This window comes from Castor canadensis, chromosome 15, assembly GCF_047511655.1.
Source record: "Castor canadensis chromosome 15, mCasCan1.hap1v2, whole genome shotgun sequence".
NCBI classification, from domain to species: Eukaryota; Metazoa; Chordata; class Mammalia; order Rodentia; family Castoridae; genus Castor; species Castor canadensis.
The window spans coordinates 86,795,644-86,820,891 of NC_133400.1; the positions used below are offsets into that span (position 1 = coordinate 86,795,644).

General features: G+C 35.6%; 1 long non-coding RNA gene across 1 annotated transcript; it reads right to left on the minus strand.

Moving 5' to 3' along the window:
* Window positions 1–9,082: 9,082 nt before the first annotated feature.
* On the minus strand, window positions 9,083–18,181 carry LOC141417537 (uncharacterized). Its single transcript, XR_012442175.1, has 3 exons — window positions 17,759–18,181; window positions 12,774–12,858; window positions 9,083–9,163 (listed from the first exon to the last, which is right to left on the minus strand). It is a non-coding gene; the product is annotated as an uncharacterized lncRNA (long non-coding RNA).
* Between the last annotated feature and the right edge of the window lie 7,067 nt (window positions 18,182–25,248).

The following is a 25,248-nucleotide window of genomic DNA, read 5'->3' on the forward strand; positions in this document are numbered from 1 at the left end:
CTCAATTTAAAGGTTGGTCCCCAAATCTAACAATACTTTCTCAAGGTGAAAAATAAGCATTACATAAACAGGCCATTGTGTATCCAACAAGAATTCTATATCTTTTAGAAACTGCTCTATTTTTTTAAGTACAAAAATTATAGAAGGCGATGTCAAACCAGGAGAAAAGGATATGATACAGCAGACAAACAATGCATTAAGTGCATGTGGTTAATTGATTGGCTCCACTTTCTGTACTAAAAGAAAAATGCAAGTCCTTTCATTCAGCCTCTATGGAGAACCAAGAACATGGTAAATGGATGGATTTTGCAGTACAGCAATGCTGTGTGGAGAGGTTGTTTATAAACAACAGCCAGCAACATAAACAAGGGAGCACCAAGAAGAGCAAGAGATGAGGAAGAGGCCAAAACTTCCTTATATAACAGGAGAAACACCAGGGAGCAGCTCTCACTGTGTTGTTTTGCTGTGACTTGCAGCTTTGCTTAAGCATTTTAAAGATTCTTGCAGGTCTTTTTCAAGCTGCCAGCTCTAGCCTACGAATTATGGTAATGTGCCACTTCTGAGCCCTCGGCAGGATTTGCAACAGAGAAATCACATCAGCCTATGCTGATTAACAATTCCATTCCATCCAGAGATTTATATAAAAAAACTATCTTACATTTTGCTTTTTAATAAGAATGATCGCTATCTCAAATTGAGTCCCAGCAAATTTTAATAAAGGCCCAAGGTTGAGTGGCATTTTGCATGCTGATTTAGCTGTGATTGCTCGCTTTTGATGAGCACCACCCTGGCATGTATAGCGCTCCTCAGAGCAGGTTTAAAGACCAGGAGTAAGGAAAAGGATAAAAATAAAAACTTCCAACTAAAATTCGAGGTTTTTTTCTTTCTATGAGTGATTATGGAATAAATACTAACATGTATCTTTGGATTCTGTCTAAGAGTGAAATTCCCTATGGTTAAACAGTTGTTGTTTTTGCTGTTTTGATAGCTTTTAATATACCAACCTGTCAAAGTATATTAACTTTTATGTCTACAATTATTATTTTAAAATGATGGTATCAATCTATTTATCTATCTTCTGCCCTGGTATTTCTTCTTAAGTGAAATGAAAAGCCACACACAAGTAGCATGTTGGTTTTCTGATAAGTAAATTGTCAATAAACAAATATCTCTTGGGGAAGCATGCTCCTTTGTTGAAATTGAAGACAAATTAAATATTCTGAACAATGAAGCTTGAGATAAGCTAAGATTTTTCAGCCTATCCCAATTATCAATGAAAGATTTCTTTAAGAAGGTGAAGAATATAGGGGCATAGTCCATATGGTTTTGGGGGATTTTTTATGTATTTTAAAAAAACAAATCAATGATTATAGTGTTATGGGATGTGTTAACAAATGTTGTTAGACATCATTTGTTGCTGTTGACATTGATTTTGTTGTTAAGTAGAAGTGTGTGCTATAATTCTACCCTACCATGAAGGTCACCCCAAACCTTTATGTGAACATCCAAGCTTTCCCAAGGAAAGCTTTGAGTGACCAACACAAAGCAGAATTCAAACAAAGCTGAATAATACAAATGTGATTCAGTTTATTCACTAAATATCTAATTTCACCAACCAGACAGGCCATATGTTTCCAAAATAAGATCTTGACCTAGAAAAAGGCTGCACCTAAACTGCAGAAATAATTAAATCCCCAAATGCAGAAAAAAAATGCAAAAAAACATTTCCAATAGAATCTTAGCAGTAAAAAAATATCTTTCTGATACTGAAGCACTTCTTGGATATGGCCATTGCCTCACCCACCCACCCCAACCTCTCCACTTCCCCAAACATATACACACAAAAAAATCCCTGTTTGGTTTACTTGTTTAGAAGGAGAAATGAGCCAACATAATGAAGATAGTAATCATATGAATTATTATATTACATGATTTAGCTAGCCAATATTGTCAAAGAATTTTCCAGATAGTTTAAGTTTATCCATTTACAGTTTTTTATTATCTTAACCATTTCCATTAGAAATATTATATATATTTTATACTTTCTTTTTTAAAATTTGCCTTTTTCTTTCAATTGCTCATCATGGACATTCATGTGATGTACTAAAAAGTACAAATACTGTTATAAGCAATAAACAAGGATAACAGACATATGTGTTAGAATTTACTTGAGCATTTGTGATAAGCTAATCACACTGCTAAGTCCTAGGGAGCACAATGGTAAATAAGAAGAGGTGGACACTTATAACATAGGATGGCCAATGCCATAACAAGAGGAGATGTTACACACTATGAGGCACAGTGATGAGAGTGGTCAGGACAGGATTCCTAGTGATGCCGTCTCAAAGCTGACTCCTAAAAAATAGTTAACTAAGTTAAAAGAGTGGAGATCCTGGGCTAAGAGGAAGGAGGAACAAAAGTAAATCCCAATAGCTGTCAGTAGTAAGAACTGTTCAGTGTATTCAAAGCATTCAACCAATATTCACAAGCATCTATTTTGTGTCAACCACCCTTTTACATGCTGGGGTGTAGTTATGAACAAGAAATCTAGTACTAATAAAATGATGTCTGCATTTTATTAAAGGGTTCCCATAATTGTGCAAAAATTAAAAGGGTTTTGGGGGGAAACAAGCAAAGAATACCATGTCAAATGGAGTAAGAGCTATGAGAAAAGTTAACATGAGGACTACCTCATTGGATGAAATGAGAAAAGACTGAAGAGATTTTACCCTAAAGTAAAATCTCCACAGTTGAGATTCAACACATCTGCTCTGAGAAGACTGACTTGGAAAAGCATAAGACCAAAGACAATGAATCCAGGCAGGAACTGTTGCCTTAATCTAGGTGAGAAAAGTGATCTGCATTTAACTGAGTGGGGCGCCATGATGAAAACTGGACACTCTCAAGAACTCCTGAGGAAGTGGAATTGACAGAATCTTATCATGAATAACATGACAGCAATAAGGCTTTGGCATAGGCAATAGTTGAAGAGCACTGTCATTGATACAGGAAAAGTAGACTGGGGGAGAAGGAAGTTTGGGTGTGGCAGTAATAGGTATTGAATTTTGACCAGGTGAGTATAAGTGTGAACATGAATAAAAGTGTGAATATGGATATGAGTGTCAATATGAGCATGACATGAGATAGCCACATGGATGTAACAGATACATACTTGGGTATGTAAATCAGAAACTCACTAGAAAGATCTAGGGAAAAAAAAAAAAAGAAAGATCTTCCTTTGTGCTAAATACCCAAGAATTTCTTTTCTATTTACCTACCCTCTCTCAATATTAGCCATTACTTCTATATACAATTTCCACATGCTGCTTTTCATTTATCCTCTTCCAGCTACTGAAGAGTCCCCTCTTTACACTATCCTACTCACCTAGCAAAACTCCAACCCTTCATTAAAAGATTTAAATGCAGGTGTTAAGACATAAAAGAATGAGAAGAAAATGGGTCTACAGGATCTTGGGGGAGAGGCAGAAAATAACTTAACACCAATAAAAACAGAGAAAAAAGCCCAAGAATATGCTCTGGCAATTGAGGAAAAAAAGGTAAGTGGTCAATGAACATATTTTAATGATTAATATCACTAACAATGAAAGATGAGCTAAATCAATTATGAGAAGCTATTTATACCCCCTAGATTTCCCAAAAGTTAGGAGAATAATTTTTTTTAAAAAAAGTTCTATGTTGACAAAGATAAAATGAAACAGGTATTTTTGTGCACTGCTAGTGAGAATGTAAATTTATAGCAGTTCTTGAAGGGAATTTGACAAATGTATCTGGTCAGTCTTGAAAGATTTACACTTTTATCCCTAGTAAAAATCTTTCCGAGAACTTGTCCTAAGGAAAGAATCAGTACTAGACATATGAATCTTTCTCTGTAAGGATGTTCACTGCAACTTTATTTCTTTTAAAAAAAAATGACCAAATATTATAGGCAATTTCTTAAATAAATATATGTGATGAAATCACATGATTTATTAAAATATAACTTGAAAAACATTTAAACACCAAAGAAAAGAAATGCTTGTGACATACTTTCATTAACACAATAATATTGTTTTAAAAATGAAAACAGAGACATAAATATTCCAAAAGCTGTATCACATGGATAACCACTTTATATACTATTTCATATATTTGCCTTTTCACATAATAGTCTACTGTGAATAAATGCTACAAAGGTATTTGGTTAACACCAATATCTATTCACAGTCTTATATATGAACAAAAGGAAATTTCTTTTATCATAGGTAATATTGAGGTCTTACAAAAATTCTTACTAAAATAACTTAATATTTCTCTAAAAGTTTGAGACAAGTAAGCCAGGTAATAAATAAGATAGATCGATGTTAATGATAGATGATAGACGGATAGATAGATAGATGATAGATAGACAGTATAGATGATAGAGATAGATAATAGATAAGATAAATGATGACGATTGATAGATAGACAGATAGGTAGATAAAGTTATTATTTGGGGATATCTGTCTCTCCACCAAGAATCACAAATAAAAAAGTAAGGTTGTTGTTTGAAAATATGTAATATAGGTTTGTATAGGCTATAGAACTAATTAGAAACTTCAGAGAAAGAATTTTCTACTCACAGCACAACCTTAACACAATACTCAGAAATCAATATATAAAATATCAATATTCCAATGGCAAAATGGACAAAAAAACCATGAGCAGACATCCCTAACATATATAAATATATATAAATAAAATTGAATATCACTAATAAAGACTTTTTGAATACCTTTATTATTTTTTCTTCCATCCTATTAAGGAATCATCTGAAAAATTTTTAAATTTTGTAGATATCAACATTGAAAGAACATGAGTGTTATCATTTGGACCTTAAGTGTCACCCCAAAGCCCCTGTGTTAGAGGCTGGGTCACCAGCCTTTGGAGCTATTGGGAGGTGGTAAAGTCTTTAAGAGGAAGACACTAGTGGAGGACGTTAGATCATTGTAGGTTCCCCCTTTAAGGGGATATTGGGACCCCAGCCTCTTCTTCCCTCACTTTTTTTGCTTCTTGGCCATAATGAGGCAGCTTTGCTCCACCACACGCTCCTTGCCATGATGCTCTGCCCCACCACAGGCCCCAAACCAGTAGGGCCAAGTGTTCATGGCCTGAAACCTCTAAACTGATAAGCAAAAATAAATCTTTTCTCCTTAAAAGTTGGCTATCTCAGGCATTTTGTCACAGCCACAGAAAACTGAATAACACAATGGAGAAACTGACAATTCCATCCATAAGCGATGAGTACATAAAGGACCATGACCACATTAGAAAGTACTTTTGATCCAGGTGCCGGTGGCTTACGCCTGTAATCCTAACTACTCAGGAGGCAGAGATCAGGAGGATCACGGTTCAAAGCCAGTCCAGGCAAATAGTTCCACAAAACCCTATCTCGAAAAACCCTTCACTTTTTAAAAACAGGGTTGGTGGAGTGACTCAAGGTGAAGGCCCTGAGTTCAAGCCCCAATACCAAAAAAAAAAAAAAAGAAAGTACTTTTGATGATATATTTCAAGTACATATTCTTTACAATAAATGTGAACCAATTCTAATCAGAAATCAACAGATACTACATAACTTTCTTATCTTTACTTTTATTTCCAAAAGAACAGGTTTTCTTCAATCCCTGAATACTCAGGATTTATTTTTCTTTCCACATTTACTTAATTTAGTCTTGTTTTATGGTCATTTATATCTTGTCTTTCTGCTACAAAAGTGCATTACTCAACTTTTTATGGTCAGCACCTAGAAAGTACTTTACACATACTAGATACCTATTAAGTATTCCTGTAATTGATTTCCAAATTATAGAAAATTTATTTAACAAGATTTTGACTTTTGTAATCCAAAGAGCAAAGCCTGTTATAACTGACCCAAGATTTTGATAAATATTACATTTTAAAATAGCTACAAACTCAGCATTATTCACACTGTTCCCAACATTTGTTATATTTCATAGATTTTTAACAACTTAAAAAGTACAATGTGATCCAAAAGTTAATACATGTCACATACCCCAAAATACATGCACACATATTTTTATAAAGATGTATATATTTACACATACATATTTGACCTATAATTAGTCCCATAGTTGACATTATGTAGAACTGGTATATTTTCAAGTGATAATCCAACAGTAAAGTCCTGATAAATTAAAAGCATTCACCTACTCATTATAACTTCTGCTTCAGATTGTGGTAGCATTGATGGTCTCAAGAAGATTATGTTGCTTAAGTTTCATCTTTTAGGCAAATAAGGTATTATTGGGCTCATTTTGTAGATAATAAAACTAAGATCCAGAGAGGGGATATGACTTCCTACTCAGTTAGTCAATAGGAGGCTGAGAACTGAAGTCATAAACCAAGTGTTACTGGTACTAAACCATGAAGAATTTGATACACTCACTTGTCAAATACAGAAAGTGAAGATGTTCTTACTGCTGCTCTCCTTTGCCAGGTCTTTCATTCTACAAAACATACAGGTGGTTTGTTGGTGTGTGTGACCAAGAAGGACCAGAGATTCTGATAACAAAAAAGAGCACCATGAAAGAGAATGACAGGAAATAACAAAGTTGACTCCTGAGTTCCAATTTTGGGCCCCTTGAGAATAACAGTTATGCCTCATTATCCAGAAAACTGATGAGAGAACATAAAAGGTAAAATAGACATCACCTAAACAGATGCAAAGAAAGCTGTAATCAAAGATATGAGGAGAAGCTACTTGTAGTGACTCACCTCTGTAATCCTAGCTAGTTGAGAGGTGGAGATCAGGAGGGTCATGTTACAAAGCCAGCCCAGACAAAATGTCTACACAACATCATATCTCAACCAATAAAATGCTGGGCAAGGTGACATGTGCCTGTCATCCCAGCTTGGTGGGAAGCATAAATAAGAGGTTTGTGGTCCAAGCCAGCCAAGGCATAAAGGTGAAACTCTATTGGAAAAATAACAAAAGCAAATAAGGACTTGGGCCTGGCAAAGCACAAGACCCTGAGTTCACATGCTTTTCCAAGAAAAAAGTGAAGGGGAAATGGAAAACAATGAAATAAGCCAGAAGTTAAACATGAATGTAGAAGAAAGAGACAGCAAATAAAAGAGATCAAATAGTAGGCTCAAAGGAAACTTTTTTACTGCATAGAAGGATCTATAATGGCTGAATGTAGAAGAGGATGAACCAATGGATGAAAGAATGAAGAAGAAAAGTTTTCTTACCACAGGCTAGCACAAAAGGGGTGTACACACAAGTGTCAAGACTGATTTAGACAAAAATCAGATTTTGGTATCTCCCTCCTCATTGGCAAAACAAGAAGGTCAGAGGTGCATATAAAAAAAAGATTTTAAGAAGGAACCAAAGGAGAAATCAACATGGAAGAATGGTTTAACTTTCTCTGATAAATAAAAAGAAAGTAGGTTATTGATGCTCTGTGAACACACACACACACTCACACATAGAGAATGGAGACATTTTAGATATCAATAGAGAGCATTAGGAAATAAACAGGTGATCCCTAGTCTGCTCTCAGTGTAGTTAAAGTTCATTCTGAACAGAATCAAATCTGTAGTTTTCTGTGGTTTAAGCCAGAACTAATTTCTCTGTCAGGCAAAGGAGGAACAGAGCCTATGCCTACAACAATGTGAGGGGTCTATTTTTTTTTTTTTTTTTGAGAGGTCTAGAGGAAAGAGAATTTAAGATCAGAGGGAAGAGAATGAACTTTTAAGGTGGAAATACTGAAAGAGCTACAAGATATCATTTTATTATTTTTTTAATGTAGAAAGGGATCCGTGAAGGCCAAAGTGCTTAGGGCCCATGAATGTGAAGAACATGTGCTCTCCAAGTAGCAGAAGACAAAGTCAGTGATCCAGGTGAACAGGGGGCAAAAACAATTCACAGAAGAAAAAGAAATGGAAGATTCTACCATTTTAGGGACTGCAGTGTGGATTTCAAGGCAGAAAAACCTAGACAAAAGAAGAGAGTTGGTAGGGGATGAGGCAGAATAGAAACAAGGAAATGTTAATGAGTACAGAGCAATGGAAGTGGTTTAGGAACCTCAAATGCAAGAACCTGGGAAATGAGAGGTGCCTTATGATAGTGACAGCTAATGAAGCCATAACAATGGGAACTGTGGGGTTTGGAGGTGAACATCAGTAAATGAGGAATTCAAAAGGACCTCAAAATTCAGGGGCACCAAATGAAGTATTCCCCATTGAGTCCTGTTATACTAGCATCACTAAATCAGGTTCTTGGGAAAAGAACTGAACTAGGAAACAGATGACTCAGTTCCAGGTTCCATTTATTCCTTGGCTATAGAGACAAACTCTCTGAAATATGTCAGGTCTAAAATTGTTCTATTAATACTATGTTTGCCTAAAAGCAATTGACTGAATATTTTTGATTCCTCAATATATCTTCAAGCTCTAATTTCTGTCATTCCATGGTTAAATCCTGGATTCAATATTGATTGCAATGTAGGAGTTATTTGCTTAATAGTTATGAATGCAAAGGGTTAAGAACTAGGCAAAGATTATAAATGGATATAAACACACAGGTCTAAGAGGAATGGATATTTCTTCTTTTGTTCAAGGAGAGAACTCTTTTGTTATCATTATATCACGTCTCTCTTTTCAATAATAAGCCATGAAAGAATAAGCCTCCACTTTTCCATTTCTTGCCTTTTGAAGTTAATTTCCAACCCTAACTGTAAATCAGAAATAGTGCAATCTTTTGATATGTTACAGAGCAATGAAAATTTAATTTATATAATATCTTCCCTTTTTTAAGTGCCTTACTCAATTGAAGCAGAAGCAGCTGTGAATGATGGCTAAGTTAAGAATAAAAGGTAAGATCAAAGTGATGTCTGTCATTATTATTTCAAACAGCATGTGCCACTTGGGAAGTTTTGTGTAAAATATTAAAAAGGTTGTGGTCAACTAAATGAAATAGAACATAGGCATGTAGAAAGTAAGGAAATTTCTGAATTACTCTGCACATACAAAGTCTAAAGGACAATTATGAAAAGAAAGAGTGCATTTGCACATTATGTTCTTACCCGTTTCTTGTTGTGTGCACATGCATGTTGAATTTGAGGGCATCACTGTTCGATTACCAATGCATCCTATGAGTTCTCAGCTTCAAAAATAAGCATAACTTTTGATTACTACAATCATTAAAAGCAGGAAGAATGCTGGCTTCCAAAGTGCTACAGACTCTGTAGGTCGGAGAGTGAGTGCACTGGACAGAAACAAAGGAAAACCCCAGGGTTAGGTGAGTGGGGCCTATCAGCCCTCAGAGGCCATGGAGTCACACTCTGCAGAGCATCTTGAACCATTTTAACCCTCTGATAGTGAATCTGTAAATTCCTGAGCTTGGTGTTAATATGGAGAAAACGCAAGTCATTTGATGGAAGTAAAATTTCTGTGGAAGACTGGGCTTTTACTGGAAGTGAAATTGGTCTGTTTGGACAAAACAGCCCTCAATGCCAATAAGCTTTAAATGGGCATATTAATAGACTTCTGAGGAGAAGAGGGCTCTATTTTGCTGCCAGCAGAGTAATTTGTTCAATGTCAAAAGGCCTTCTAGACCATATGCAATGAAATTCCTACTGATACTGGCTTAAGTGGTGGGCCCTCCGTGGACTTTACCATTTCAGTGAATCCTTAAAGCCTTGGAGAAGGAAAAGATAGCTGTCCTCCTCCAGATAGCAGGCAGGGAAGTCAGACCCAATAGCAAAGCCATTGGCACTCAGCCTTGTGTCTCTGACACCCAAAAACCCTTTGTTAAATGAAAGAGCACACTTGCCAGAGCCAGCCCCAGCTCTCGTCTGCTCCCAACACTGCTGTCCAGAGCCCTGATAAGATGCTATCAGCAGGCTCCTCTAAGTGCTCTAAGCACTTTAAGCAGATCACTGGGGCAATTACCATAAAGAGTGAAAGATATGGGCCTTTATTGATGGGAGATTAATATTGAACACAAAGCCATTGATTTTTTTTTTCTCTGCGTCTTATTTCTGATTTTAAATTTGCTTGGCAGCCACCTGAGGTTGGTTGGATTTTTTGCCATAGCCTTGGAAAGTCAGGAAGAATATATTTAGATTAAAATATTATACAGAGTTCTACTTTTTAAATTATGTGTGTGTATTTGTGTTAGTTTTTCTTATTGAAGTGTTACAAGAACAGGTGAATATAAATGATCTTATCCAAACATTCTTATATTCCATATAATAACTATCATTTATTAAGTGCCTACTCTATTCCAGGTACTGTGTTAGGTATTCCATTTATGGCGGGATTTAATTCTCACAAAAATATACCCAAAGTAAGTGTGCTAGCCTTACACTTCAGATGAGGAACATCATGTCCAGAATCATTGGAGAACTTGGGTAGGTCAACTTAGATAACAAGTGCAGTAGAGAATGAAACGTGGCATATATTAGTACAGTTCCATATAGTTTTTAAAGTAACTTTACATCTATCCCATTAATTATTTAACAATTACTCATTACAGAGATATTGGGGAAGTAGAATTCAGGATATACAAAGGTTGACTGTACATTAAAACTATTAAAACAAATATAAGACAAAATGATGACTCTGAGTTTCCAACCTAGACCACTAAGAGGAAGATAATGCCTTTAACTGAGAGTCCAGGAAAGAAAGAAAATAAACAATAGAATGACAGGATGTGTGAAATGACAAGGTTGGAACATTTTGTTTTGGTTTAGATTTTTAAAAATATGTTATAGGTTATTAAAGTAATATAAATTAAATATATAACAGTTTACATTTATTAGTTATTTCATACAATATATATTATATAAAAATTTATGTTATATATTTATATAAAGTATACATATTCATTTTATGTAGTTTTTATAATTATTAAAGTAATATAAAATTCAGGGAAGAGAAACTATAAATTATTCATAATGTCACCATCCCAGCACAATTATCCTCAATTTTTCTTTTCCAATATCTTATTATATTTTTATTTATTATTATATTATATATTATTTTATTTTTATTATATTTTATTATGTTTATCATGGGTTCTGAATGTTAGGTATTGTCTATAATGAGACCACATTTTCTTGACAGCACAATGAATTTGATCTTTGCCTTGAGGCCATTTTTTAATTTTGAGAACATTTTGTTTTCTGTTGTATTATCTCAAATTTGTTAACTATTAAATTTCCTTCAAATCACAGTAAAAATGGAATAATCCATTCTTTAGTTTATCTCTTACTTCCTCATTTTATTTTAGGGTACTAACAGCAAGGAGACCCTTTAATGTTCTTCCTAAAATTGCTTACCTTCATGACTGAGTTCAAATTCACTTTCTGTTTGACAGTGTGATAGAACATATCAGCGACCCTTTCCTCCAGCTTCCAAGAATGTTCACTTTTCTTCCATCCCTTACTAATAATCTCCATGAGCATCATTAGGCTTTGTCTGTCACTAGGCTCCAAAACCAATACTCAAGTTTCAGATTTTGTTATGGCAGAACCCATTTCGTGATACCAAATTCATTTTCAGTCTTGCCATACATCAAACAGCCCTAATGTGGAGTCATCAAACATCAACCATTTCATTATGCTCTGTACCCTGTGAGTCAGGAATTCAAACAGGATGTAGTGGGGGATGCTTTACATCTCTTCCATGTTAGATAGGGCCTCATTAGGAATGGGTCAAATGGCTAGGATGTGTAAGGTTCCATGAGGGGAGATTGGAATTTTCTGAAAGCTTCTTTATTCACAAGTCTGGATCTTGGGCTGTAATGGCCTGAAAGCTGATCATATCTGAGACTAAACCAGAGTGCCTACATTTAAGTTCTCCAGGTTGATGAGGCTTCTAAACAATAATATGATCTGAATAATAATGCTTAAAACATTCCTGTGCATTTTTTTGTAGGAAGCTGTTTTCATTTATCTGACTTAAATTCCTAGAGGCATGGGATTGCTGGGTCATATAAGATATATAAGTTTAAGAACCTCTCAGACTGTTTCCCAGAGTAGCTGCACCATTTTGCCTTTCCATAGCCATGAGAGAGAATTCCACACCCATCATCATCTGATATCATCAGTTTTTGGGTGTTTTTTGAGCCATTCTAGTAGGCATATATGGTGGTATCTCACTGTGGTATTAATTCATTTACCCCAAGTGGCTACTGATTTTTTCATTTATTTTCCAGCTCTAGCTTCTTGGGGAAGCCTCTGTTTAGATCTTCTGCCCACTTATTAAGTGGATTGTGCTCTCCATTCCTGATGGGTTTTGAAAGTTCTTTATTCTGAATATAGATCATTTGGGTGATTTGTCAACATTTTCTTCCAACAGTAACTTGCCTTGCAATTTACTAAGTGTGTTCTTCAAAGGGCAAAATACCTTTAACTTTGATAAAGTCCAACTTACCAATTTGTCCTTTATGATAAGAGGGCTTATTTACAAATGGTCAGAATGAAGAAATCCTTTGAGGGTGTTAGATCTATTTTGTGTCATGTTTATGATAGTGGTTGCAAAAACTATGCACATGTTAGAACGCTTTGAACTACACACCAACATCTATGAATATAAGCTCTGCTAAAATTACTTAATATCTACTAATAGATGTAGAGCGAGATAACTATATATGACACGAATCAGAGCTTAATACATAAAATCTTATTTTTTTAAAGAAAATGTGAAATAATAATAATTTTTAAAAAGCAGCCTCTAACCCCAACATGTGTCCATAAGCAAGAAAGTACCTCTTGGGCTGGGTGTGTTGGTACAAACCTGTGGTCCCAGATGCTCAGGAGGCAGAGGTAATGGGGTCTTGATCTGAAGCCAGCCCTGACAAAAGCAAAAGTACAAGACCCTATTTATAAAAGAAATTAAAAGCAAAAGGACTGGGGCATGGCTTAAGAGGTGGAGTGCTTGCCTAGGAGGCATGAGACCCTGAGAAAGCGGCATAAGTTTATATTCTGACTTTGCCCATTTAAAATATTATTTATATGCTAATTTTATGCTAATTTCAGCTGCTCACCAATAGTGAAAAAAATCTGTAACTTCAGGAGTTTTACTCAGTAGAAAATAGGCGTGAATATCATGAATGGCAACGTTTCATCTGTATCCAATCGTGATGGAGCATCTGGCTCGCTTACAGCTTGCCTAATAACAGATGAGTGGATGGCAGGGCTCTAAGTGCACCACACATTTAGGTCCATTCAAAACTACTGATTATTGACTCCACCTACAGATTAAAAAGATCAAACAATCTGTTCTTCTTTCTCTGCCTTTGTAACTAAACAAAGCCTGAAGGTCTCAAAAGTACTTTCTAATTGATTTCATTGTTTTGTTTATTGTGCTTATCACAAGCAGTTAACATTTACATTTCCAATGCACCATCCTGATATTTCAGTTGGTTTTAAATGACCCTTAATGGTTTTCTATCTTCAGTATAACCAGTGAGTTCAAGTTTAGGAGCAACCTTCACTTTCAAAAGCACTGTTTTTTTTTCATCCTTACTGGTCTTAGAAGGTACAAATATTGATTATGTGGGTTTGTGCATTTATTATAAGATATACATTCATTCTTTTCCTTCTATCAGCAATTCAGAAGTGATACAAGGAGGTAGCCAGAGTAGACTGCTGACATTTTCCTGTTTCTGCCCTGCATTTACTCACTTCTGCATCTTCTCTCACTGATTTTCTCTTCTGAAACATCCTTTCTTACCTCTTTCTAGGTCCCATCAAGCTGTGCTTGATTCCAAAAGCTGGAATAAAGTACACCTGAATTATTGGTATACCACCATTATTTTATCATTGATTGTATTCTCCTTCACACATTGTTTATTACATACTGATCTCTATCTCCATTCAACTACAGGTTCTTGTAGAAAAAGACTGTGTCTTGCTTACTCAATTTTCTTTCAACGTACTTTGAATGTTTGCCAGTGTTTTCATCTAGTCTGTGACCTTTCAAACTAAAATTCGGTCTAACTTATCAATTTCTTTTCTTTTGTGAAGAGAGTTTCTGGTGTCATATCTAAGAAACTCTTGGTCGATCCAAAGATTAAAGTTTGGGGAAGCATCTATCTGCAAATAATCAACAAAAGAAGGTAATATGGAGCTTTGGAGTGGGCATGGTGTTGGAATTGCTCAAGATCATGTTTGCTAACTTATCTCAGGACCTAACCCCTCCCAACATGTCACATTCTTATGCCCCCAGTAAAATAAGGGAGAGAGTAAAACAGTGTCCCTCAATCACCAATCTAGATTAAGCATCTGCTATATGAAAATGTGCTTTTATTCTCTTTCTCAACTACCCCTCATGGCAACTTGTCAGTCTTCAGTGGCCTGTGAACCACAATGAATAGTCAGTCAATAAAAATACCAACAAGCTGCGGAGGAATTCCATTTTCACCCTTACTTTTGAGTAATAGAAAACTTCCTCATTGTCTCTTTGTTAGCTTCTTCCAAGAAAAGTAGACACAGGAGAAAGGAGAAAAAGAGCAGAAATAAGTTTTCCATGTCTTCCTGCTTCCATCTTCAAAGCCTGCCTTTAGCCCAGGATGGTGGTCCACACCTATAATTCCTGCTACTTGGGAGGTAGAATAGAAGCACAGTGGTTCAACATAAGGTAGGCAAAAGCACAAGACCCTATCTAAAAACATACTAAAAGTAAAAGAACTAGGATTATAACTCAAGTTGGTAGAGTTAAATCCTCATCAGAGAGAGAGAGAAGTCTGTCTCTTTCTTAATCCTCATTAGAAAGAGAGTCTGCCTCTTCTCCAAGGTGCCTGCTCTGTGGGTGCAGTAAAGTATTTCAGTTCTGAACAATCTGCCATGGGCCCTGTCATCTTGGAAATTAGACTTGACTTTCTTGTAGAAGCCATTCAGGCCCAATTATCCCGTGGTTTCTCACACAGCTTATAAGAATCATATCTGCAGTGTTCCAGTGGAAATGAGCCTTGGCATCCACAGTGCAGGAAATGTTGAAAAGCACCTAGACCTTACTCATGAAAAGGAATTCTATTGCTCTTGAACTCAACTCTTGATAGATTTCCATATTAAATTCTTTTTCCATTTCTGTGGCTATATGCCAATGAGGAAATAAGACAAGATTTTGCACAAAACTTGCCACAGCAACGTGAAAACAGTTTTTTTAAAGAAGAAAACAGTCTTGAGTATTCACACATCAACCCATGATTCAGCCTTTATTTTAAGCAAGCAATTTTCCTTGGGAAAGAAGAAAGGAATCATTCCTCTGATGACCACCATCATTTTATTTTGAAGAGACAATGAGCCACAGGAAGTACTGTCACAAGAAGAAAGTTTGTTCAAAAATGTCACATGGATTTATGTATATGATATTATGATGACATGATTTATGACAGTTACATTGCCTTAAGATCTCTGGACTCCTGCACAAAAATCTAAACTCACAATAATTAAAGTTCATTAATTAGTACATGATTTAGAGATTTAATCTTCAATCAATCTTGAAGAGAACTGAAGATGACTATATAGTAGGCACTTAGATCTTCCTTTAATAAATTGTATATAATTCACTGCAGGATTGCATATACTACTCTTTCCCAAGTGACTTCAATTATGTACATGCAACACTGTGATAATAGAAAGCCAATTAGCCCTAGACAGCAGTGAAATGGAATTCCAATTACAAACTTCTTTTAGCTTAGCCAAACACTCCATGAATGCTTATAGAAACCCAGCATAGATTTAGGTCAATGTTTAGCAGCCAGTTAGCCTTGCGTGGATTATCACACCAATTTCCTCCTCCTTTTCCTCTATCCTCATTTTACTTGTTGGAAAATGGCAGACAGAAATGACATTAACTAGTCAATTGTCTCTCAGGCTCTTTCCATGGAAAACAAAAATAAAAATAAATAAGATCACACCCCCTCAGGCTACTACTGCATTGAAGGAGCTTGAAAAGACTAAAATCAGACAAACAAGTTAACCTTTTTGTAGAAGAATCAATGTGTTTGCCGCTTTGGTTTTCTTAAGAGCATCTGAAACAGTAAAGCAAGGTATACAGTATCATTTACTTTACCAAACTACAAAAAAAAAAAGGAATATCCAATCCAATTTTACAGAAATTTATAACATTTTCAGAGCTTCTACCACTTTTAAATAATAAGAAATCCAGAATAAGCAAAAATTGAACTCAGTTACTCAAAAGAAGCACAAATAGTAAAATGAGTCATTTACTCCATCTTTTACCATATGTGTTACAGGTCAGATAGCATGAAAGACAGAAAAACTAAATTGTATTTAAGTATTCATTTATTCAATAACTATCCACAAGGTGTTTTTATACACAGGATCATATTTTTCAAAGTGTTGAGATATAGTAGTGAACAAATACAAAAGTCCCTGATCTTCTGCAACTTACAGTCCCATAAGCAAAACACACAAGAAATCAGTACAAGAAATTGCATAGAATATCACATGCAATGTCAAGAAAAATGTGTTGTTGAAAAAAGAGCAAAATAAGGTAAGGAGGGAGTTACACAAATATATAAAAATTATACAAAGATTATTCAACTCAGCCCCTTTTGAAAAAGTACTTACTTTCTGCCCTATGTTTTCTTAAAAAAATTCTTTGTCAACTTGAATGGCAAACATTGATATATTAGCACTTTTTGAAATTTGTATTTCTTTGGCTGAACATTTTTTGTCTTTATTGGTAATTTTTTCTTTCTGAATTCTTTTTGTTGTTGTTGTTTATTAGTTTTTGTTTTTGAGACAGTTTCCCTATGTAGTCCAGGTTGGCCTCAAACTCTAGATCATCTTGTCCCCAGTCAAATGAGTGCTGGGATTGCAGGTATTTGCCACCTTGCCTGATACATGAATGGTTTAATGCTAGGTCATTTTTTAAAAAATTTGAACCATTCTTTTACGATGTACGTGTGCATCCTAAAAACATCATCACGCATGCAAGCTGAGATTCACGAGTAAGAACACTGAAATGATGCCCCCCACCTCCACAAAACCACCTAGTCCAAAAATGGAGATGAGAGACAGAAAGGGTCAGACTCAGCCAGGGCAGATAAACCTGTATCTACTTAATCTGTCCAAATCCCAAGTAAGATTTGAATTGCAAAGAGGTCTGGCAGCAGTACATGTACCTATATATTCAAAATGTACATATGCACAAACATACAGCACAAATTTGCATGAAACAAAAAAATTAATTTTCAGTATTAGTAAGATGATTAGATAATCACTTAACTATTCTTTGCAGTTTCTTGCAGTCGTGTTACTCGTACTTACTAATTTGGAAAATGTCTCTTACACACTGCAAAATATTTTTTAAATTATAAAATAATATGTGCAATATCCTACCAATTACATTTAAGAAAAACCTATAATTTATGTATAATAAAATGATGAAATACTAAAATGTCCCCAGAGGTTTCTATTCTGCTGCTACCAATTTAACTAGAGATGTGAAACTGATCTTGGTAGAACAAGCTCAATAAGAGGAAAAGATTATCCCCTAACATATTCAGAAATATCCAACTAGAATAAACTCACGTTGTTGGATATGAGAGTAGCAATGGCCCACCATTCATAGACATTGTGCCAATGTCTATGTGCATGTAGACATAGGTTCAATGTCTACACAAGGGATAAATTCATCTTTTCTTACATATTTCCCACATGCTTCTCAACCTAAAATTGCTCCATTGTGAGTTAGTTCTTCTTCCCTTCTTTGCACTTACCTCTCAGTACCTTGGTGATGGTATCATCTACCTGGTGACTTCAATCAAAACATGGTGAAGCACTGGGAGCATGGCTCACTGGTAGAGCCCTTGTTGAGCATGCATGAGGCTCTAGGTTTGATTCTCATCACTGCAAAAAAACAAAACAAAGCGAAGAGGTGTGATTTTAAACTCTTCCCTGTGCCTAAAATTCCTTACCTCATCTATCATTAATGCTCTACATCCATCACCAAATTCTGTCATTTGATTCAACCTTCCCAGCATATGTCAAATCCATGCCATTCCCCATGCCTGTTCATACTGTGGTTCCACCTGCCAGTACCCCAGCCCCAGACGTCTCACCACCGCAACTGCCTGGCTTCCTAACTGCTCCTGTTTTTACTTTTTCAGTTCACGCCTAAAGTCTTCTTTCTATTGCCCATCTCACACCCAGCTCTTCTTGAAGCCATTGTTAAAGACGCTAAAGTTCTAATTATGAAAATAATGTATGCATTTACTGTAGGAAATTTGAGAATTACCCTAGAGCATGAAAAGAAGAAATTTTAAATCCCTTAGCTATTCCACCCAAAGAAAACCATTTTAAAAATCTCTTTAAAAGCAATAGAACCAAGATGTCTAAATGTGACCATGGAAACCACCTGTTGACTCCTCTAATTTAGAGGCAAATATAAGATAGAAACAGAGTAATTCTTTTAAGTATATTCTTAATTTTATGACACACTAATCTCAGTCTTCTCACCATATCAATTGTGTGGATAATCCCACTTACTTAAAAAAAAAAGAATGATATTGCAGGGCCAGGTATGTGGCTTAGTGGTAGAGCACTTGCCCACCATGTGGAAAGCCCTGGGTTTGATCCCCAACACCGCATGCACGCACACACACACACATAGGCACACACAAAGAATGATTTTGCATTTGCTTTGTAATTTGGGAATTGTTTTAATCCAGAAAGAAAGAAGATATTCAAGAAAAATGTTAGTAAGAAAGCACCAGGGAAGATAAGGAAGATAAAATTGAGATTGTTTAAGAAGGAAAATTAAACCAAGGGTATATTCTGAAGTAACAAATGACCACCAAGGACCCGTCTTGGAACAGCCCCAACTCTGGGGTCTGTACTCTCCCACTTTACTCTTTTCTAATTCAATAAAGTCTCCCACTTCACTCTTTTAAAAAAAAAAAATGACTCCCAGATCTCAATGGCTCACAGTAACAATGCTATGTGCCTTGAGGTCAATGGCAACTCCACTACCTCACTTTATACTAAGGTAATAGCCTGTCTGAATATTGACAGCCACTTAAGGCAGGGAAAAGAGAACATGGCAAAACAAGCCTGGCTTTTATAGCTTCTACCAAAAAGTGTGACACGTGTCACTGACTAAAGTAATCACATAGCCAAGTTTGACACAAAGTGGAAAAGTGTAATCCTGCCTGATTATGCCTGATAACACTGTAATCTAATCTGTTAGGGGAGCTCTAGACATTGTAATAAGATAAGAAAAATGAATAAATGCTGTAAATTTCAGAAACAGGATGAAAGCATCACTGCTAACAGATGATTTTCTAGCAAAGCTAGGTGAAGCAACAGAAAATTATTACAATTATTTTTAAGGTTTATTAAAAGAGCTAGTAATAAAACTTAAAAACATCAATAGCTTCCCTACATTTAGTAGTAACAAAATTAATGCTCCTATTTGAAGTGGGGAATTAAAATTCAAATTTTTCTTAATTTTCGATAATACCAATCATTCATTTTAATATGTTTACATGTTATTTATTTAATTCTCATAATTTTTTTAATCCCTATTTTATAGGTAAAGAAAGTAAAGTGAAGAGAAATAAATAAAATTTCTAAAGTTCACCCAACTAGAAACTGATGAAGACAGGATTCATATCTGCACACTGTAGCTCAGGGGTAAGGAAGGGGTCAGTGCTCTTTAGTTTATGATGCACTGAGTCTCACACCTGCCTAAGAAGGCATTTGTACACACGATAAAAAATATTTCCTCACACATTAGAGGGACAGTTGTTGTTAACTTTATAGCACAACATAAATATCTTGCAATAGCTTTAATTATTTATATCTCCTAACAAAATAGTGAGCTTGATTAGAGTCACTTTTTGTATTTTACTCATAGTGATAATGAGGAAAAATCATGTTTCATGTCATTACAGAAATAACAGAACTAAGAACCAGCTACATTTTTAAATTTGCTGATTGTTTGAATTCTTTTAATCAAGATGCTCTACCATAGATGAATCAACAAACTCTTTGTAAGGAAAACACACGTTTTGTTGGTTTTTATTTTGTTTTGTTTTTGAAGTACTAGGGATTGAATCCCCTTGAGCTGTGCCTTCAGCCCAAGAAAACCACTTTTAATTTCACTGAATATTTAGGATGATAACAGTTAACAGGTTGCTATTAGTAGGAAGAGAAGGAGGACAGAAAGTAAAGCTCTTATAGGAAAATCCACAATGAGGTGGACCCAGTATTGCCATAAATTGTGTCATCATTTCCATCAGGAGTCTTGGCCAATTAAAAAAGGAGAAAAGGAATCCATGAGGAAATGGATGGGAGGTATTGTGTCAGGTAAGTCCCTGCTGTGGCAACGGAACCCAAGATGAATTCCTCAGCATACACTGACATGGGCTTTATTCTGAAAAGAAAAATTTGCAAGCCTGAATAAGAAAGCGAACAGGTAGATATCCTCTAACTCTTCCATCATCCCACAGAATGGTGTGCAGGATCCAGAGGACTTTGGTTCTATAGTATGAGTCTGTGTTCCATGAACTGACTGCCATTTAAGCTTTCCATAAGGAAAAACTAAGAAAGCAGCCCTTGTCAGTTGGTTAGTACACAGACTGGGAGAAAAAAAGCAGTCTGAAGTTGGAGGTCACCAGCCATTTACTGAATTTGTCTGACAATTCCAGAAGCTTAACACCTGAAGTCTATAAGGAAAATAGGACTTTGTAGTACCCTTACTTAAGAAGGGACCTAAAGTCCAGTAAGCAACTAAGCTTGGATGCAGACCCTTCCACTGGACAGGGAGACATTGCAAGGTCTCAAGCAACAGTCTAGTCAATACAGAACTCTTTTTAGAAAATTCTATTTACTTTATCATAGGAAAAAGGGAGCTTAAAGATCTTGGCTTGAAGATAGGCCAGATCAGGTTAAAAGATTTACCTGCAAGTAAATTTCAGTCTAAAGGAAACCCTAATTTGAAAACAAAAATAGCTAGGCTTTATCAGTAGTTAGAGAAGAACACAACTGAAACAAAAAGTAAAGTAATCCAGACTAAACTTGATTTATGACAGTGAATTTTGGCAAAATATCAAGGAAGTTGCAAACTGGTGAAATTCTTTTTAGCTTCAGGAAGTAGAAGTAGGAAGGTGGTACCATGTTCAAAAAGCTAGAAAAACATATGCAAACGCCATCTGAAGACATCCATAGATTCTTGGATTACCCACATGAACAACAGGAAGGAAGTTCTTTCCTCCTGCAGCGTTCTGTTTCTCTTGGTAGGAACCGAATGGAGGAGCCACTGAGATTAATGTATCTACAGATATCTAAGGCAGATAGAATCAGATGTTGTAAAATGTTGTGAGGTTCTGGAAAATTTCATCCCAAACACTGAATTCCAGTCTTTATTATCAGATAAAATTTCTCCTGAGTCACTCAAGGAAGTTGAGCATTAGCTATTGGATAGACATGACCTACGTCTCAACTGCTTTATCTGTGGATCCTATGAGTAATAAGTAATAATAGAGGTAATGACCCTTTTCTACTTCACAAAGATGTTTCGCAGATTACCTAATTAATGATTTAAAGTGTTACATCTTATTATGTTTATTATGATCATTAAGTTCTCATGATGGAGAGATTAATTCTGAAACGCCATGTTCAGTAGATGGCGTTCTGCCCTCTGGATCCAGGATGAATCCTAGCTATGTCCTGGGGATCCTCTCTGACAGCTTTCTCCTAACTACTGAACAATAGCATTCTCTAGCACTTTCCTCCAGGCACATCAAAGATTTCAGGAGGACACCTATGCCTCTGATTATGATTTGAATATCATTTGCATAAGCTTTGACACTGGTTCCACAAATAATGCAGCACATCGACAAGTGTATACTTCAGAATATTGGTAAGAATAGAAAATTAAAAATTAATATATAAATAAAATACACAAAAATATTCATACTTCTATAAAGAAAATATTTTGTGTAAATATATAAATAGAACAACATATAATAGTAGCCAACATTCATGGAAAATTTAATTAGGTATTAGTAATTGCCTTACGTTATTTGCTTAAATTCACTCAACAATCCTTTTTTCCTCACACCAATAAAAAAGTTCCTTCCCTTAATACCTTTTTCTATCTCATGTCATCAGGACAATTAAGTTCAAGATTTCCTTTATCTACTTTGGTCCAGAAGGTTCTCAAAACCATGCCACCAGATTCCATAATTAATTTGTCCATGGCACATTTCACTGTATCAGAATCATCTGTATAGATTGCTGAAACAATTTGTGTAAGGCTACATGTCTCACTTCGTCACTGAATTCACCAACCCATTTCTTTAATGATTAACAAATATGGAAAAATAGTGATTGAATACAGGTAAAAATGTGTTCTGGTGGTGATATTTTAGAATTATTTTCTTTCAAAAAGTTCCAATCAACTTGCTTGTATAATAAATATTTTGTTTATATACACATTATATATTCTGTTATTGCTAAACTTATAAATACTGTTTTTATTTTGCCTCCCTATTAATTCAGGGAGTGCCTGCCTGGGGACAGCTTGGGGAGGGAGGAGCTGTCAGGTGGATTATTGGCTTTAGAACTTCTGGATGAAGTTTCCTGGAGATAATGATGACATCAAGCCTCTGCACTGTTCCTCCCCAGGTGGGAAGTTTGGCCCCAGGACATTGTTTAGGTGATAGAAGTTATTGGCAGGTGAACAGAGAGAAATGCATATAGGTAATTGCAGGATGCCTAGTGCCACTGTATTGCCACCCAAAGAATTGGAATCTTCAGTGCAACCAACAATCCTATTTAATATCCTTTTGGCCATCAATCTTCCTGTATATATAACTATTGAATAATTTTGAATTATTACCAGTGGATAATTTTGTAACCTCCCACAGTCAGATTACAATACAAATTTTGACTTAGGTTTTATAAATTTTTGCCTTGGTGTAGCTTGTGATGAATAACTAAGAAAAACAGTCCAAATATAAGGCTTGCACCTGTCATTAAAAATAAAGAAATCACTGTAAACTGGTTTTTAAACAAGTTTTAGCTATAACTGCAGGCCAAAAAAAGTATATAAAAGGCTAGACTTCATAAAGACGAAAAAATGGTTTCAGTCCTTGTATAGAATTCAATGCAGACTCAAGAAAACTAGAAAAGTACTACAAATTTTATTTTTCCTGTTTTTATTAGCATATATTAATAGCACAAAGGGGTTTCATTGTAATATTTCCATACAGGTGCTATTAAAGAAAGTCATGAGGCCTGGTAAATGGTAAGAGTGCCTGCCTAGCAAGTGTGAGGCAGAGTTCAAACCCCAAGACTGCCAAAAAAAAAAAAAAAAAAAAGAAAACCATGAAGGCCTGCTGCTGCTGCCCATTGGTGTCATTTCAGCCATATTGAATATAATCTGCCTTCTGTAGCTGAAGAGTGCAGCAGAAGTGTGACGTCTGAGTTGGCCATATAGCTCAGATGAGCCTCAAGTCCATCTTCTTTGTGCTTATCCTCTCTGTCTGTAGGGCCAGCCAATCCCAAAGTATTTTGTGCAGTTTCAAGATGGCTGCCCAACCCTCCTAGGCTGCACAGTTACAATATGGCTGGCCCCTCCTCTCAGGCTACATGAAGGGAAAAAGAGCTAGTTTTTATTTTAAAAATAAGAAAGAAATAACTGAAATGCATTTTAAATGACAAATTACATAGCTAAGAAGACTATGTCTCTTGCTCTCCTTGTAGGGTATTAAAAAGAATATGTTCCTTTTCATAAAATAGCCCTAAGCACCTCAAGATCTATGATTATGGCTAAAGAGGTTTAGTTATTAAGGAAAAATCAGAGATATTAAAGGCAGTTGCTCAGTTCTTTGCAGGGTTAATTTTGTCAGTACAGATGTCTCTCAGTATCTGTGGGGAGCCCTAGCAGATATCCTCATATAAAACAGTAGAATTCCTACAAAGACTCTTGCAGATACCCTTGTATAAAACAAAGAAGTATCTGCATACAATCCATGCACATTCTCCCATACTAGTTTAAATCATCTCTAACTTACTTATAATACCTGATACAATGTAATTGCCATACAAATAGTTCTTATACTATATTTTTTAGGGAATAATAATAACAAAAATGTCTGTACATGTTTAGTAGAGATGCAAGTTTTCTCAACCCTTAATTGAATCCACAGATCTGGGGCCTTGGATATGAAGAGTCAATTGCATTGGTGGCTATGAGCCAGCACTGCAATTCTTACCATATCTGTGATTGGTGAGATGGTCTCCAGATATGACCCTTAGGTGAGAAAATGGGCTTTAAAATAAAGGTTTCACATTGTTTTTGAAAGTGTGAAATAACTAAACTGCAACAATTAACTCTGTACAAACAATACAGATGAGATAAATCATCATGTTACATGCTTTTTAAAAATCATTGTTCTGAATTTATATATTTTTTCTATCACTACACTGTTACACATTTTGTCAAGTATACTGTCAAATTAGCCATAAACCATCTTCAAATCTGAGCCTGGCAAATCATCCCAAAAAGATCTCAAATAGACAATATCTCAAGTCAAAATAACACTGAAAGGATTTTTTCTTTTTTGTCTTCAAATAATAAAATCAAATGACAAAAATTGGAACAATTTCCACCTATATTTCAGTCATGTACATGCATCACTTACCCATGGATCATTGGATTGATGGGAAAGAAACAGGAGACCTGTCTCCATGAGCTCAACTATAAAGTGGACAAGGCAGCATCATCTTTACTTGGATTAGGAAGCTAATTTGAAAGTTATAACTTAGGAAAAAAAAAAAAAGCTCATCAAACACTCCATACTCTCCATTTATATATATTTCTGTTAATCAGGAGCAAGTGGCTCACACCTGTAATCCTACTTACCTGGGAGGCTGAGATTGAGAGGATCACAGTTCAAGGCCAGCTGGAGAAAATAGTTCCCAAGACCTGATCTCCAAAATAACCACAGAAAAACGGACTGTAGGTATGTCTCAAGCGGTAGAGCACCTGCGAGCATCTCCGATTGTAAGCCTGAAGCCCTAAGTTCAAATGCTAGTCCCACTAAATAAAACCAAAGAAGCAAGCTAACAAAAACCAAATGCATTCTTTTCTTTAATTGGTCAGGCTGTCGTCCTTATGTGAGGACACAGTTTCTGGAGGAATGTAAGTACCAAAGAGGAGACATATGCATCGAATGGAGCAAAATGAGCCCAGTACATT